The sequence below is a fragment of the Carlito syrichta genome, unplaced genomic scaffold (genome assembly GCF_000164805.1).
Source record: "Carlito syrichta isolate Samal-C Ts95f unplaced genomic scaffold, Tarsius_syrichta-2.0.1 Scaffold300993, whole genome shotgun sequence".
In the NCBI taxonomy this organism is placed as follows: domain Eukaryota; kingdom Metazoa; phylum Chordata; class Mammalia; order Primates; family Tarsiidae; genus Carlito; species Carlito syrichta.
In genome coordinates this window covers 1-16,655 of record NW_007245089.1, presented here as the reverse complement: position 1 = coordinate 16,655, position 16,655 = coordinate 1, and the positions used below count along the sequence as shown (strand labels likewise).

Here is a 16,655-nt window from a genome sequence, read left to right as displayed (position 1 = left end):
AATTGTTTCTTTTGTGCTATACTTGGACCATTTGCTAAGCTAATCTTATGTATTCTTTTAAATATGACAACACTGACAAATAAGAATTGCTGCAGATACTGAGTTGTAAATTTAAGATTTAGAGGGAACTTCAGAGATCATGTTGTTCATTGAGGTATAGATTTAAGAAAAGCATTTGACAATGTACTTTCATGTATTTTTTTTGTGAATCATGTGGTTACATAGTAGATAATATTGTTAACTGGATTTGGGGGTAATTAAACAGTGACAATAAAATTTGTTGAGAGCTTTTTGCCAACTTGTTGTGAGCCTTCTTAGAGCTCTTCGTCAGCTTTTTTTTTCCTTAGCATATTTATCAATTGTTTGGTAAAAGATTTGAAAGGAAAGGTGTATGGTATTGCAGTTAAGCTCTCTAGTTCATGTATTGGCAAAATGGATTTGCATCTTAGCTTCATCTTTCTCATTTGACAGGTTATCAAACTTGGCTAAGCATAAGTCACCCTGAAAGATTAAGGTCATAGTATATCTCATATGAGTGATTTTAAAATTAAATAAAATGATCCATGTATCACACTTAGAAATCACATGTATGCATAGATATCATTGAGATAGATATTAATATCACTTATTGAATTATCTGTGCTAAATGAAGTTTATAAGAGTTCTTAGAGATAATCACTACCAAAGACAACAGATTGAGTGCAAGGTTATTAACTTGCATTATAAGATGAAAAGATTGAAGAGGAATATTTTGTTAATAGACATTAATGATTGAACAGTGTCATCTAACTCTTAAAATCTAATTTCATTTTAGTTTTTTTAATGGAATTGTATATCAAATATTGTTGTTTTGCAATATCCATGATTTGTCTATATTTCCTTCAACAAACATCTGTTGAGTATCTGACCCAATGTTAGGGATTTAGTCTTACATTTTAGGAAAACATGAAAGGAGGTCTAAAAATTCTGCCCTCATAAGGACTGAAGGAATTAGGTCCATTTATTAGTAGCCAAAGTTATGTTCAGGTTAGATAGCACCTTTCACATATCTCAGAGTTCATAAGATTGAAGAGGAGGCAGTCTTGTTTAGGTAGAAGTTAGAAAGTGGCAGATTTTAACTCAAAGCTTGAAGAAACTTGCTATTGTGAAAATTGCTCTACAAGGCAGTGTTGCATTTATTCACAAGGTATAAAATGCTTTGGAGTTATTTTAAACAAAGGTTAAAATGCACCTGTATAGCTTTCCCACACATAAAGAAGGTTGAACTTTGGGAGAGTATTTGTGGGTAGGATTTAAAGGGCCTATATACTTGGATATAAAAAATTTTCAATGATGCATAACACTTTTAAAAATTAAGAATATAAGCAGCAAGCCATAGATAATACCTGGCATACCTGTGACTTTGTACTGAGTAGAGCTTACAGGTATTTTTAGATCACTTTAGAATTGCTTAGATATATTAAAATGCTGTTTGTGACCAAGATATAACTCTCATATTCAAAATTATAATTATCAGAGTCAACACTAGATCTTGTGGTATTTCATGTACATGTGAAGTAATATATAACTATACCTCCAATTTGTTTTTTAAAAGAATTTTGATGTTATGTTTCTATATAATTATTTTTCTTTATGATTTTATTTTAACCATTATAAAAAAAATTTAGGGGGGCATTCATAGGCTTCACTGTGAATATGATCAGTGGCACCAAAAAAGTTAAGCTGTGATCTGATACTTGGTAGAATGGTGTCTGTCAACTCTTTGTAGCTTGGGATTTAAGAAGCTCTTCCAGTAAATGGGTTCTACTCTATACCTAGGTACCATAGACAGGCTTCATCTTTTCTCCACCCTTAACACCTGATGGATATTGTATTATGTGGTCTTATCAGGACCAATGGTTTAATTCAGGAGCATCTGAGCTCACATGCATATGTGTGTACATGTGCATGTGTGTGGAGTGGGAGCAAGAGAGATGTAGTATACTTTTCAGATGACTTACTTAAATAGATGTATGAGTCTCCCTATTTCAAATGACTGAAACTGTAAGTTAAGCTGTATCTGAGATCTTTATTGAACATGAAAACAGTGCCAGTTCTTTCTGTGATTTTTAGCATAAGAATATTTTGGGTTGACCTCCAGAATATGGTGAGAAGGAACAGAAATTTGTTTGGGAAATGTATTGTTTGACTTTAATAATGTGCTCATTTTTATGTAGTTTTCTGAAATGTCTTTTTTTCTTTTTAAAGAAGCCTGATGCAGTCCATCCAAAAGAAGCAACTCCCAACTCCCGCATCTCCTTTTACTGGAATTCGGCCTGCAAGAGTTGTACCTTCAACTTCAGAAGAGGAAGAAGCATTTACTGAGAAATTTCTTGAAATTAATTGCAATATATTACCAGTATCAAGGTAATGAATTATTCTTTAGATAAAGCATTTAGTGATGCCTTTTTTTACTTACATATGACAGTTTTGCATTTCAAATCATTAACGTCAGCAAATGGTTATATATTTACAAAAGGTATTGGTGATCCTCTTAGTTTGTATTAGTATGGCCTTGCTGATAACTTCATACTGGATGGTGTTTTGCAGTTGTTAAAGGCAATGGGATATAAATAAATTCACTACAGTAAGGCACAGGTAATTTGCAATTGATAGAATCTTTTATAAAGCATATATAAAATGACCAGTACTGGATACTGTGTAGATTGCTAACTTTTGCAAACTTAATATAACATAGTAATAGGAAGATAAGTATTTATTGAGTACCTACTGAATATCAGAAAATACTTGAGGTTTTTAAATTAATTTATCAATTCAAAACAATCCTGTGAAATAGGCAGTTTTAATTCTTCTTCACAGGGGTGAAAAACCAAAACAAAACTAAAGAAGTTAATAGGTCCAATACTTCTGTATCATGGCCAGAACCCAAACCTACTTTGAATCTCTTATCTACCACACCTTGCTGTTTTCTAAGCAAAAACTTTAACCTGCAGAGGGAATATTGTAAAATAACTGGAAAATAAACTCTAAGTTGTGCTTAAAAAATTACTATAACATGATACTACTGACTTTAGAAGCCACACATGACAACTACTTTTTATAGTTATACTTCATTAATTATGAAATTATGAGTATTTGAAATACAAGCATTTAGTGGTATAAATATCCACCTAAATAGTGTTTTATCTGCATCCCAAAATCTTGATATGTAATATTTTTGTTTTCATTCACTTGAAGTATTTTCTCTTGATTTTTTTATTTGACTCATTTAGGAGTGTTTTAATTCATTTCCAGATATTTGTCGATTTTCTTGATATCTTTCTGTCACTCATTTCTAATTTGATTCCATGTGTTCAGAGACCACATTATGATTTGAAGGTTTAATTTATGGAGACTTATTTTATGGTCCAGAATATGATATAACTTTCTAATGGTTATGTGAGCACTTAAAAATAATATGTATTGTGTTTTGAGGAGGATTATTCCTCAAATGTCAATTAAATCAAGTCACATGATAGTGCTGTTCTCTACTTCCGCTGGTTTTCTATGTACTATATCAATGTTGACAGAATATTGAAATATTTAACAGTGATTGTAGATTTGCCTATCATCTCCTTCTGGTTCTATCAGTTTTGTTTCATATATTTTGAAACTGTGCTATTAGGTATAAGAATGTTTATGATTCAAATGTTGTCTCGATGAATTGACTTGATCATCATTATGAAAGTCCCTCTTCATTCTTAGTAATACTCTTGGCTATGAAATCCACTCTGGTGGATGCTAATATAGTCTCTTCAGCTTTCTTTTGATAAGTGTTAGCATGGTTTAACTTTTCAAATTATTTTACTGATAGCCTGTGACTTTATTAAGTGGGTTTCATGTAGACATAGCGTGTAGTTGGATCTTACTTCCTTAGATAATCTCTACCTTGTAATTTGGTGTGATTATTGATATGGGTAGATTTAAATCTACCATCTTGCTGTTTATTTTTTATTTGTCCCATCTGTCCTTTTTTTTCTGCTTTCTATTGCATTGTTTTTAAAAATAATTTTATCCTGTCTCCTTTGATGGCTTATTAGTTCTAACACTCATATTCATGACTGCTTTGGAGTTTATAATTTATAGCTTTAATATGTCACATTCTCATTATAAGTAGCATTATATCACTGTACATAGAGTATAAGAAAATTATCGCAATTTACTTGTTTCCCTCCTTCCAGCTTTTGTGCTCTTATTGTTTTACCTTTTATTTCTACATGTTATCAGCCCCAAAATGCATTGTTACTTATTTTGCATTAAAAAAGTTAATTTTTAAAAAATTAAATGAGTAAAATCTATTATAGTGACATATCACTCCCTATGCACTTCATTCATTTGTATAGATCCCAATTTCCATCTGTATCATTTTTCCTTTTATCTGAGGATTTCTTAGTCCTCAGGTCAACTAATGGTAAATTTTTTCAGTGTTTGTTCATCTTCAAAAAGTCTTTATTTTTCATTTTTTTAAGTGATAGTTTTTCTTTTTTTTTTTTGAGTGGGAGTCTCACTTTGTCACCCAGACTGGAGTGCAATGGCCACTCCTGGCCACTGCAGCCTCGACCTGCTGGGCTCTGGAGATCCTTCCGCCTCAGCCTTCCAAGTAGCTGAAACTACAGACGCGCGCTACCACTCCCGGCTAATATTTCATTTTTATTGTAGAGATGGGGGTCTCGCCAAGTTGCCCAGGCAGGTCTCGAACCCGTGGGCTCAGGCAATCCACTCACCTCAGCCTCCCAAAGGCGTGGGATTACAGGCTGAGCCACCGAGCCCAGCTAAGTGATACTTTTTTATTTCAAAATCGTATATGTGTATATAAAAAAGAATCCTTAACAGTTTTGTGCCACTTTATCCCTTTTTCCTCTGTTGAATTTTTTAAAATTAAGAGACTTTATTTTTTAGAACAGTTTTAAGTAGACTGAATTGAACAGGAAGTAGAGTTCACATATGCAGTCTTTTGCTTCATCCAGTTTCCTGTTATCAGTATCTTGCCTTTGTGTGCCATATTTGTTACAGTTGATGAGACAGTATTCAGATATTAAGCCCATAGTTTACATTAAGACTCACTTATGCGTTTTACATTCTGTGAGCTTTAACAAATGTACAGTGACGTTTGTATACCTTTACAGAATTAAGTTAGTTTCATCATGCTAAAAATCTTCTGTGTGCTGCCTATTTATCCCTCCCTCCCTTTCTTGACCTTGCTGTCTCTGTAGTTTTGTCTTTTTTAGAGTGTCATATAGTTGGAATCATATAGTATGATTGTATGATTTCAGATTGACTTCCTTCACTTAGCCATATACATTTAAGAGTTCTTCATGTCTTTTGTGACTTGACAACTTATTTTTTTTTTTTGATGAATAATATCCCATTGTATAGACCTAGTATTGTTTATCCATTCCTGTGTTGAAGGACATCTTGGTTGCTTCCAAGTTTTGGCACTTATGAATAAAGCTGCTGTAAACAGTCATTGTAGGTTTTGTGTGGATGTAGGTTTTTATCTCATATGGGTAGATACTAAGGAGCATGATCGCTGACTGGTGTAGTAAGACCACGTTTAGCTTAGTTACAAACTCTCAAACTGTCTTTAAAACAGCCTGAGTCATTTTATATCCCATGAGCAGTGGGTTTTCTACATCCTTGCTAGCATTCATTGTTTTCGGTGTTTTCGATTTTTAGACATTCAAATAGGTCTGTAGTAGTATGTCATTGTGTAAATATGACATTTCCATAATTATATATTATGTTGAGCATCTTCTTATATGCTTATTTGCTATCCAAATGTCTTCTTTAGCATTTCCTTCATTTTTGAAAGGTATTTTCACTAGGCATAGAATTTCAGGTTGACAGAGTTTTCTTTCTCTTTCAGAACTTTAACTGTGTTACTCTACTGTTTTCTGACTTGTATTTTTCCAAAGAGAAGTGCTATGTTATTTTTATATTTAATGTTCTGGGGTTTTTTAAAGTATTTTTGTTTGGCTGCATTTAAGATGCTTTTTTAATCACTGATTTTGAGCAATTTGATCATGATATTCCTTGGTATAATTTTTCAGTTTGTTTTTCTTGGGATTCATTCAGCTTGGATCTATGGGTTTATAGTCTATATCAAATTTGAAAAATTTTTGGCCAGATTTCTTCAAACATTTTTTGTCTCTCATACTTTCTTTACTCAATTCTTTGGGAACTCCAATTATGCATATTTTAAGTTGCTTCACATTATGTCTCACATCTTTCTTGTACTCTATTCATTGTTTTTTCTCTTTTCATTTTGGATAATTTTAACTGCTTTATCTGTAAGTTCACTAATGTTTTCTGCTGCCATGCCTAATCTGCTGTTGCTTTTGTTTAGTGTATTTCAACTCAGACATTGCAGGTTTTTCCCAATAGGTTTAAATGGGTCTCATATTTTTCATATTCCCATTTAAATGCACAATCTTTCTTCTGTAGTCTTGAGTATAGTTATAATAATTGTTATAATTTTTAACCAAATCTGTTACTTCTGGGTCTGTTTTTTTATTAACTTTTCTTTTTGCTGTGGATTAGTTTTCCCATACCTAGTGAATTTTGATGGGGTACCAGATATCATGAACTTTGCCTTGTTGGGTACTGGGCATTTTTGTATTTCCATATATCTGCTTGTACATTTTTGTCTTGGACACAGTTAAGTTTCATGACCCTATCATGGATTTCCCACCCCCATTGACCTCCCTCCTCCTCTCGCCCCTCGCCCTTCCCCCAAATGTGTGATCATTTGGTAATGGCTTGTTCTTAATCTTTGTTAGGTAGGAGCAGAGAGCTGCTTTTAGTGTGTAGCTAATTTTTCCCCTTACTGAGACAATACCCTTCTTAGTATTCTGAGGACCTGTAAATGCAAGGATTTTTGTGCTGGTTAGTAAGAACACAAGCCATTCCTGTTTTGGGGGTGGTTTCCTTTACTCCTTTCCAGTGCTCTTTTCTCATCTTTGGGTAGATGCTGTTCACATCAGTGATTATGTAGCAGAAGGAAAGAAGCTTAAAGAATATATCAGTGTTTCTTTTCAATAATAGCACATAAGGGTGAATTCCTGGAAAGTAGCATTAGCAGATGTTACTTTCCAATTGAAAACTTGAAAGGAACCCTGAGTAAACTTCCAAAACCTTCTCACTGGGTACTACTCCTTTATCTTTTCATTTTCCTACCCGTGGCCTGGAAACTTTCTCCACTCAGTATACCCAGGCAATCATAGAGCTAGTCTTATTTTTTTTCTCCTTGTTCAGGTATCACTGCCTAGCATTCCAGTATCTGACAATAGTTATTTCATGTATTTTGATTATGTGGATATGTGTTTAGTAGTTTCAGCCAGCATTAGTTCTTGCCTAGAAGCAGAAGTTTATTTGTGAGTATCTGAGTAATAATTTTATTTAAGAATGAAAGCAGAGTTAAGGTTCTTGGTAGGATTAGGAGTGATCTGCAGCCTGGTGTTCTTAGAACAGTTTCTTATTGTGGGGTGGCTCTATGTATTCTTACAGGAGGAAGTAAGCAGGAATGATGCTTTTTATATAAGTTGTTTTTTCTTGTTTCATTTTATGTGTGTTGATTTAATAAAGGTTATTTGCATAAAAATTATAAAAACTCATCAAAAAGCAATTATAATGGTTATAGTGATAAATTTCCTTTTGCAGGTAGACTATTTTCTAATAGAAATAATTTCTCCTTAGAATATTGCTCAAGTAATTGCACATAAGGAAATGGAAGTTGTTAATAATAAAGAGTAATCTGTGTTTAAAGTTTCTAAAGTTCATGTGGATTACAACTATACCTTAATTGGAAACCACTGCACTCCAGTCTGGGTGACAGAGTGAGACTCCAAATCAAAAAAAAAAAAAAATGTTGATAATATATCAGAAGTTATAAAATAATATTAAAAATAATTAGATGGTAGTTCTTTATTGTGAATTTATGATTTTAGACCTGGTCTTGGTCAACTGAGTTTTGAGAAGTTACTTTCTCCAAAGATTCTCATGAAGTTTATGTTGAAGGGATGTTTTTTATGGCCGCCTCTTTCTTGATTTATGGGGAATGATGTCTGACAGATTACCTCAGAAAGCCCCAGCTGTATGGGAACTTTGATTATGTGGCAAAAGGAAAGAAGCTTAAAGAATATATCAGTGTGTATTTTCAATAATAGCACATAAGGGTGGATCCCTAGAAAGTAACATTAGCAGATTCATCAGTTTAGTGAGTAGTACTTGTAGCACAGTTTTGAGATTCTTTTCAAATGACTTCTAAAGTTACACTACTGAGATTATATAACTCATATATATGGAGAATTAAAAGCATTATTACAGTGGGCCTTTTCCATCATACATAGCTAGTTATCACTGCCTTTGTGAAAATTATACTCTTTTTTTTTTTTTTACAATGGATGGAATTAGTATATTATTTTTTGAATTTGTATTATATACACAAAACGGTATTTGGTGCCAATAGTGACAGAATAAAAAAGCAATATGCAAATTAATATGAAATATGGGACATGCCTTGCATGATGTTACAGTCTCTTCTTACTGTACTGAAGTTATCTTTTTGTTATGAGGTAACTCAGTATTTTACTGAGTTTGCAAATTTTAATTCCTGACTTGATTGATTTAAGGGACTATGATATTCTGCCTCTGACAAAGAGGATATTTTAGTGGGAAAACTTGGGTTTTATTAAAAATGTTTTAATGAGAATGTCACAGTTCCTGATTACACTATTCATATATGTGTGTGTGTGTGTGTGTGTGTGTGTGTATCCCCTAATGTCAGAAGAAAATGAATAAAAATAGATACTTTTGAAATTTTAAATATGAAGATTGAATGATTTTCTTTTTTCATCTTAGGGTACAGTCAATGGTGTGCTGCTAGTTACACCAAACAATATAATGTTTGATCCACATAAAACTGACGTTTTGGTTCAAGAGAACGTCTGTGAGGAATATGGCATCCTGTGTCCAATGGAAGAGGTGACATCAGTTGCAATGTACAAGGAAATTTTGGATAGCAAAATAAAGGAATCCTTACCCATGTAAGAGTGGTATTTATACTCCTTTGCAAATCTGTTATATCTAGATAGTTGACCTTGGTCTAATACTCAACTATTTTATTAGAGTTTTTTTAGATGCTTTTTATTTTATCAGTAATAAAACAGAAATATATGTGTTTTCTTAACTTGCACCTAGAATTGTTAGGAATTATTTTAGGTTTATATTTGTATATATGGTCAGAGAACCAGACACTTTAAAAGTAACCTCTAGTACCCATTTAATTGTGTTTACAGTGCTTTTTAGTCAGACACAGCATCCAGAATTCTAAATTACCTCAATGAGTAATTATTGTCAAGAGTTGTTTTCTAATTTTCCTTGAAAGTGCCTGAAGAGTGGAGTATTGGATGTGGGAGAGGCTACATGAGCAAAGATTAATATTGCTATGGCCAAAACAACTTTATTTTTTATTTACCAGTTTATGGTTTACATTCTTCTTCCCAGAAAAGTAAAAAATATAGAGGAGAAAATCCACAAATTTTGCAAATACAAAGAGTTAACCTCAGAGGATTTGTGTGATATGATAAAATGGGTGTGAGACTACAGGTTAGACACAGCTTTTGAAAGTAATATATTTTGACCAAAGTAATGACCAGAGAGAAAAAGAGGAATGAGAAGTAAAAGGAGAAAAAGATAAAAGATGAGTATACAAAGACAGGAGGAATAAGTAGAAAGGATAAAATTGATGTCTAATGGAAAATAACCTCCCTCACCCTCAATACGCTAACTGTCAACATTTTATTTTTTAGTTTTTTGAGTTGGAGACAGCTACAATAAATAAAAAAATTAGGTAGACATGGTGGTGAGCACCTGTAGTTCCAGTTACTTGGAAGTCTGAGGCAGAAGGATCACCTGGGCCCAGCAGGTCCAGGCTGCGGTGGTCATGAGCCAGTCACTGCACTCCAACCTTGGTGATGAAGTCTTACCAAGTTGCCCAGGTTGATCTCGAAACCTGGGCTCAGGCAATCCTCTAGCCTCAGCCTACCAAAGTGTTGGGATTACAGGCGTGAGCCACCACACTGTCAACATTTTAAAACTAACTTCACTTTAACTGATGCTGATGTTTACAATCCCTATATTAGCTTATTAGCCCAAAAGGATGATGGCTTTTTTTTTCTTTTTGAGTAGGAGTCTCATGTCACTGTGCCCAGCTTGTGATGGCTATTTTAAAATTAATCTTTGTGGGGCAGAGTAGCTTGCACAAGAGGAAAGGAACAAATTATTTTTGTCTCCAAGGAGGACTGACTGAGTTGTTAGGATACCTTTAATAAAATAAAATTCTTTTTTTTTTTGAGTTGGAGTCTCACTCTGTTGCCCAGACTGGAGTGCAGTGGCCGCTCCCGGCCACCGCAGCCTCGACCTGCTGGGCTCCGGCGATCCTTCCGCCTCAGCCTTCCAAGTAACTGGAATTACAGGCATGCGCTACCACGCCCGGCTGATTTTTTGATTTATTGTAGAGATGAGGTCTCACTGCCGAGGCAGGTCTCGAACCCGCGGGCTCAGTCAATCCACTCACCTCAGCCTCCCAAAGGCACAGGATTACAGGCTGAGCCACCGAGCCCGGCTATAAAATAAAATTCTTTATTCAAAAATTCTTCACTATACCATCCACTCAATAGATAATATTTTGGCATAGTAATCTAATCTCTTGTGGTACAGATAATTCCTAGATGTTATTATTCTTGCCTGTTTGTTATATTTATGGATCATCTTCAAAAGTCAGTTTCGGCAAATGAGGATTATTGGAGTTGGGTAGAGGGATGAGTCAAAGTGAAAGTCAGGAGGATTAGATCAAAGAAAAGAAGATTTTTCTGTCTGTTACTCTACTTTTCTACTTGTGTTATGATACTTTCAGATTTTCTTATTCTGAACAAGCTATAGCTATTCCACAAGGATGCTCTAGGGCTATTTCAAATCACTGTTTATCATTCAGTGTCACCTGCATTTGACAGAAACATTTTTAAAAATTTCTCCAAAAATATTATAAATTCTGTTGGTTAATCAGAAGCTATATTTGAAACCAAATCAGAAAAATAAAATAAATGGTTTTGCAGAGTGACGTCATCTGTGGCAAAAATGAGGTATAAGATTTGCTTGCTTCTGTTTCATACTGCTTGGGAAGTTGATTTCAAAGGTTTTATTTCTGAGCAGTGGCAGCATCATTGGCATAAATGTTTAACCTTTCAGCATATTAACTATGAAGGGAACAGCTCTTATCTAAATATATTTCCTGTTAAGTTTGTTATCTTTAGCTCTTACATAAGGGTCTTATAATTTTGTTAAATGCACAGATACATTTTCTAAAGACTTTTGTTTAATTCCAAGATCCTATCTATGCAATTTGAGTGAATCACCAGTAGAGGACACTTGCATATTTAATAGCAAATTAGATTTCTTAGAATGAATCAAATACAAAGGCGAAAGAGATAGGAATTGTACTTCAACTAATAATACTTAAAAAATAAATTTAACTCATTCTGGTTATAGAAATTATGCATACTTGTTACAAAAAATTTTTAAAAATACCAAACAGCACAATGAGAGAAAAAGTTACCCACCTTTATCATTCAATTATTTTTGTGTTGATTTACTTTCCAATCTTTTCTGTTCAGCATATTGTGCATGGTTCTTAAAATTATAGTAATATACATAAATGTAAATACTTCATTACTAAGAACTCATGTAATTTCCATTTATTATAAACTATTTGTAATCAAAGTTTTATTTTATTTTATTTTTATTTTTTATTTGTCTTTTGAGTTGGAGTCTCACTCTGTTGTCCAGACTGGAGTGCAGTAGCATGCTCACAGCCACCGCAGCCTCAACCTGCTGGGCTCAGGTGATCCTTCCACCTCAGCTTTCCAAGTAGTTGGAACTACAGGTGTGCGACACCATGCCTAGCTAATTTTATGATTTATTGTAGAGACAAGGTCTCACCAGGTTGCCCAGACTGGTCTTGAACCCTTGGATTCAGGCAATCCTCCCGCCTCAGTCTCCCAAAGTGCTGGGATTATAGGCTTTACGGGCTTGAGCCACCATGCCCGGCCTAGTAACCATGATTTTGAATTACTGACTTATATCTCATCAGATAGTTGTTTGCACTGCTACTTTCCAGAATTTAAACTATAACTGCTTACATATACAAATGTTATTAAACATGAAAGTCAGAACCATTCAGTTGTCTGATATCTAAACTCTTTACCTTAACAAATGTTCTTAGAACTGTTATTGAGAGTTATTTTATTAGCCTGGAAATTTTCTGTAAATACTTTTGCATCAGTTCTATTCTGGTTGATTTTAAGCTTCACATTTGAGCTATATATTTCATTTAATATCTATTTGAATAAGCACTGTGTGTGAGTGTGTGTATATGTATGTATATAATAAATCAGTGGAATTTTTTAAAAACCTTATTGGGAGACTTAAAATTTTAACTTAAAATTTTTCTAAGTTTATTTTCATACTCCATCAATTAGTAAATTTTAGTTTAAAATGATAACTTTACCCAGAATTTTCATCAAATTCCCTTCAAGTAGATTACTTGCAAGGAAATTTTAAGCAATTGATACAAAAGCTTGACTAAATTACTTGATCTATTGAATTACTTTGGTCACTAGATTTAATTGCTTTGTCATATATGAATAAATCAATTTTTCATATTCTCTTTATATATGCTACATTCTTTTCAAAAAGGCTTTTTAATGTTATCAATTCAGTATTCAGTTTGTGGAAAACAAAACATTACAATTTTAAAAGTCTAATAATTTTTAACTTTGTTTAATGACAGAGAAATAGATCAGTCAATAACAGAAGAAAAGAACTTCTGCCATTCAAAGAAAATGGCAGGAAGTAATACTGAGGAAATAGACTCAAGGATCCGTGATGCAAGTAATGATAGTGCCAGCACTGCTCCTAGGAGTACTGAGGAGTCTCTTTCTGAAGATGTGTTCACAGAATCTGAACTCTCTCCGATATGAGAGGAGCTTATCTCTTCAGATGAGCTGTGACAAGATAAATCTTCTGGTGCATCATCAGAATCTGTGCAAACTGTCAATCAGACTGAAGTAGAACGTTTGACGGTCAAATCAGAGTCTACTAGTACTCCTGGTCACTTAAGGTCCTACATTAAGTGACATTCTGCAAATAAATAAAGTAACATTCTGCAAATAAATTTGGGGCTTTATTGCATACAACTGATTTAAATACTCTTGAAATGGCCACTAAGGAAGGAGATAAGGTTACAGATAACTTTCAAGGCCGGGCTCCGTGGCTCAGCCAGTAATCTCATGCTTTAGGAGGGTGAGGTGAGTGGATTGCCTGAGCCCATCGGCTCGAGACCTGTCTAGGCAACTTGGCAAGACCTCATCTCTACAATGTTGAATAAATGGGCAAACCAGTGGGGGAAAAAAGAAAAATTCCTCAGGACGAAGGAAAACAAAGTGAGGTCCACACCTCATATCTTCTAGTGGTCCTCAAATGTAAGTGTGCATCCTAATCACCTGGGAGCTTTGTAAAATACAGTTTGCCAGCCCCAATGTCTGATTCATAGGTGTGGAATAGAGCTCAAGATTTTTGCATTTCTAATCAACTCTCAGATGTGGTCCAGGGACCACAGTTGGAGAACCATTCCATTGTACAATAATCTCCAGATCAATGAATGGGGTAAGTGAGAAAAAAATCAGATTCTACATCTCTCTCAGTCCTTGATACATGTCATATGTGCATATCAGGCATATGTTATATTATCACATTAGAGGATGTATTTTTTTTCAAGTACTTATGACATAATGACAGATCTTAAGTGTATACTTGGCATGAAGTCCATGTCCTTCCATAAAGCTAACCTCAACATATCTTAAAATGTAGGAAAAGAAAAAAACACATTTTCTTACCAAAATTCAATAAAGCTAAAAATAAATAAGTAGAAACAAATGACCGTAACTTCCCAACCACCTGGGAAATATACTGCTCTCTCTCAAAAACTTATTATTCCAAAACAACAATAATGAGACTACTGTACACTAAAATGTATGTGTTGAAGCTAAAGTTGTCCTAGGGGAAATAATTTATAGTTTGAAATTGTCTCATCAATCAACAAAACAGAGTGAAATAAAATAAATTAATCTCAAAACTCAAGAATTTGGGGGAGAATCAAGCTCAAAGCAGAAGGACAGAATAAATATAAAACATGAAATTTAATTTAAACTAGAAAACCTAAAACCAGTAGAATTGATTAATTAATTCAAGACATTTTAAAAAGTAAGGTAAGACAAGTCATAATCTACTTTCATCAAAGAGGGAAAAAGAGTGGGAAAATACAAAATACCCAAAGTTAGGTTGAAAAAAAAAGTCCAGATAAGTACAGATGCAGTGGGAAATTTTTTAAGTATTAAAGAATACTTTGTAAAACTGTGTAAATACATTTTAAAACTTTGATGATATGGTTAATTATTCTAGAAAAAAATTTATATCAAGAAGCGATATAAAATAGGCCATGAGCTGATCATGAAGGAGCTTCTCCTGAAAGGACATAGGCCCAAGCAGCCTATATACATCAAACCATCAAAGAATAGATGACACAGAAATTACTTAAATTGTTTCAGAACTCAAAGAAGAGTTGCTTATTGATGTTTTTATTGTTTCTATAAAGTCAGCAAAGCACTGTAACAAAATCTATCAAAATTATACTAAAAAGAAAACTACAAACTTCATTTTGTTTATAAATTCTAAACAAAATATTAGCAAGTAGAATCCATCAATACCAGTGGGTCATTATCATCACTGATATATAACATCTGTTCAAGCCAGTACGGTAAAGCAAAACAAGAGGAATAAGAATTGGAGAGGAGCAAGAAAAATTGCCATTATTTGCAGATAAAATGCCAGAGAAAACTCAAAACCATAAACCAAGAAATCTATTAGAAAGTATATGAAGCAGTGGTAATATGACCCTACCTCCAAAATAAATATACAAAAAAGTAATCATTTTCTTTTATGGTAACAATAACCAGTAAGGCAATATAATAAAATAACAATTTTTATATAATAACTAATAAGACTTGCTACATAGAGAGAACAAGGAAATTCTATTGATCGGTGGTAAAGGAGATTTGAGAAAATGGAGAACTGCACCTTTTAGATATGCTGTTTTAACTTTATGAAGTGGGACAAAGTGATTGCTGATTTTTAAGCTGTAAGACTTGACTACAGAAACTGTATATAGTTTTAAAAGGCATTAAATTCTTTGGGGCAGCCAAAACTGGTTATGTTTAGCCAAACACCTTAATGAGCTTGTTTAATTTTGGAAAGGTAAGTCCCCATGCCTTAGGACTATAATGGACTATAATTAAGATAGATAGGACAACAGTTGAAAAACCAGCAAGAAGAAAAAAATAAATCAAAGTTAGGGCCCCAGCTGAAGTTTAAAGGGGTGGGATATTTTTCCTGTAAGGGACAAGTAGGGGGACAATTAATTTAAAGTCAATTGTTGCACTGCATTGTTATGTAATCTATTTCTGTAGCTTCCAAATCTTCAATAATAATGCTGATATCAGCTCATATTTACTGAGCACCTACTTGCCAGACAATGCACTGGACACGTTAACAATTTTCTACATTTACTTATCACAAAAATCATTTCCCTATTTTACAGATAAGGAATTAAGGCAAAGAGATGTTAAGTAACTTGACCAAGTATACAACTTGCAAATGTAGAGTCAGACTATTGACCCAGACATTCTGACTACAGGACTCAGATTCATAACTCTACCCTGATGTTGCCTATCTAGTGCGCACATGTCCTTGAGTTTGTGCCAATGAAAAGATCAGATGCTTTCCAGTGGGATGCTGTGGACTGGAGAAAGGACAGATGTGCAGGGGTCAGAGCCAGAGCAGAGATCAAGAATTCCATGGAAGCAGGAATATGGTACCAACTCTGGGAAAAATAACACCAAACTCCTCAGATGTCATGATACACCAGAGAGCCTAGGAAGCATGCTGGGACTTCTATCAGGTGTGACTTGGGATGTTGAAGGAATTTTATTACATCTTAAAGTAAATGACTACTTCAGCTGGCTAGATAACCTAGATCTATCCCAGAGGTTGAAAAGTGGCTTCTAATTCATTAAAAGACTAATGTTCCATAAATGAACCTATTAAAATACTGCAGGCACATCCAAATTCAAATAGGATTTCTTAATCTGCCCAAACTATTAAAAAATGTATTTGCTAGAAAAAATTAGACTAATTATACTAAAAATTATACTAATGCTTGACTGTCATGAAAGAATTTTTAAAATAATTATCAAGAACTTAATCCATGAGATAATAAAAATATTATGAAGCTACACAAGTCAACAAAGTACACATTTCAAATCAGAAAATTAGTCAATAACTAATGTATGAACAAAAAGCTAAACATTTGAAAAAAATCTAGGTCTCTCTCTACATCTAACATCAAATTTCAAATGAACCAAAAGTTTAAATATTTTTTAAATCTGCAAAAGTATTAGAAGAAAATATGGGTGAATAATCTTGGTGTGACAAAGACCTCTAAG

General features: G+C 33.7%; 1 pseudogene; it reads left to right on the top strand.

Annotated features, from left to right (window-relative positions):
* Positions 1 to 2,247: 2,247 nt before the first annotated feature.
* LOC103257010 lies at positions 2,248 to 13,381 on the top strand (annotated as a pseudogene).
* Positions 13,382 to 16,655: the final 3,274 nt, after the last annotated feature.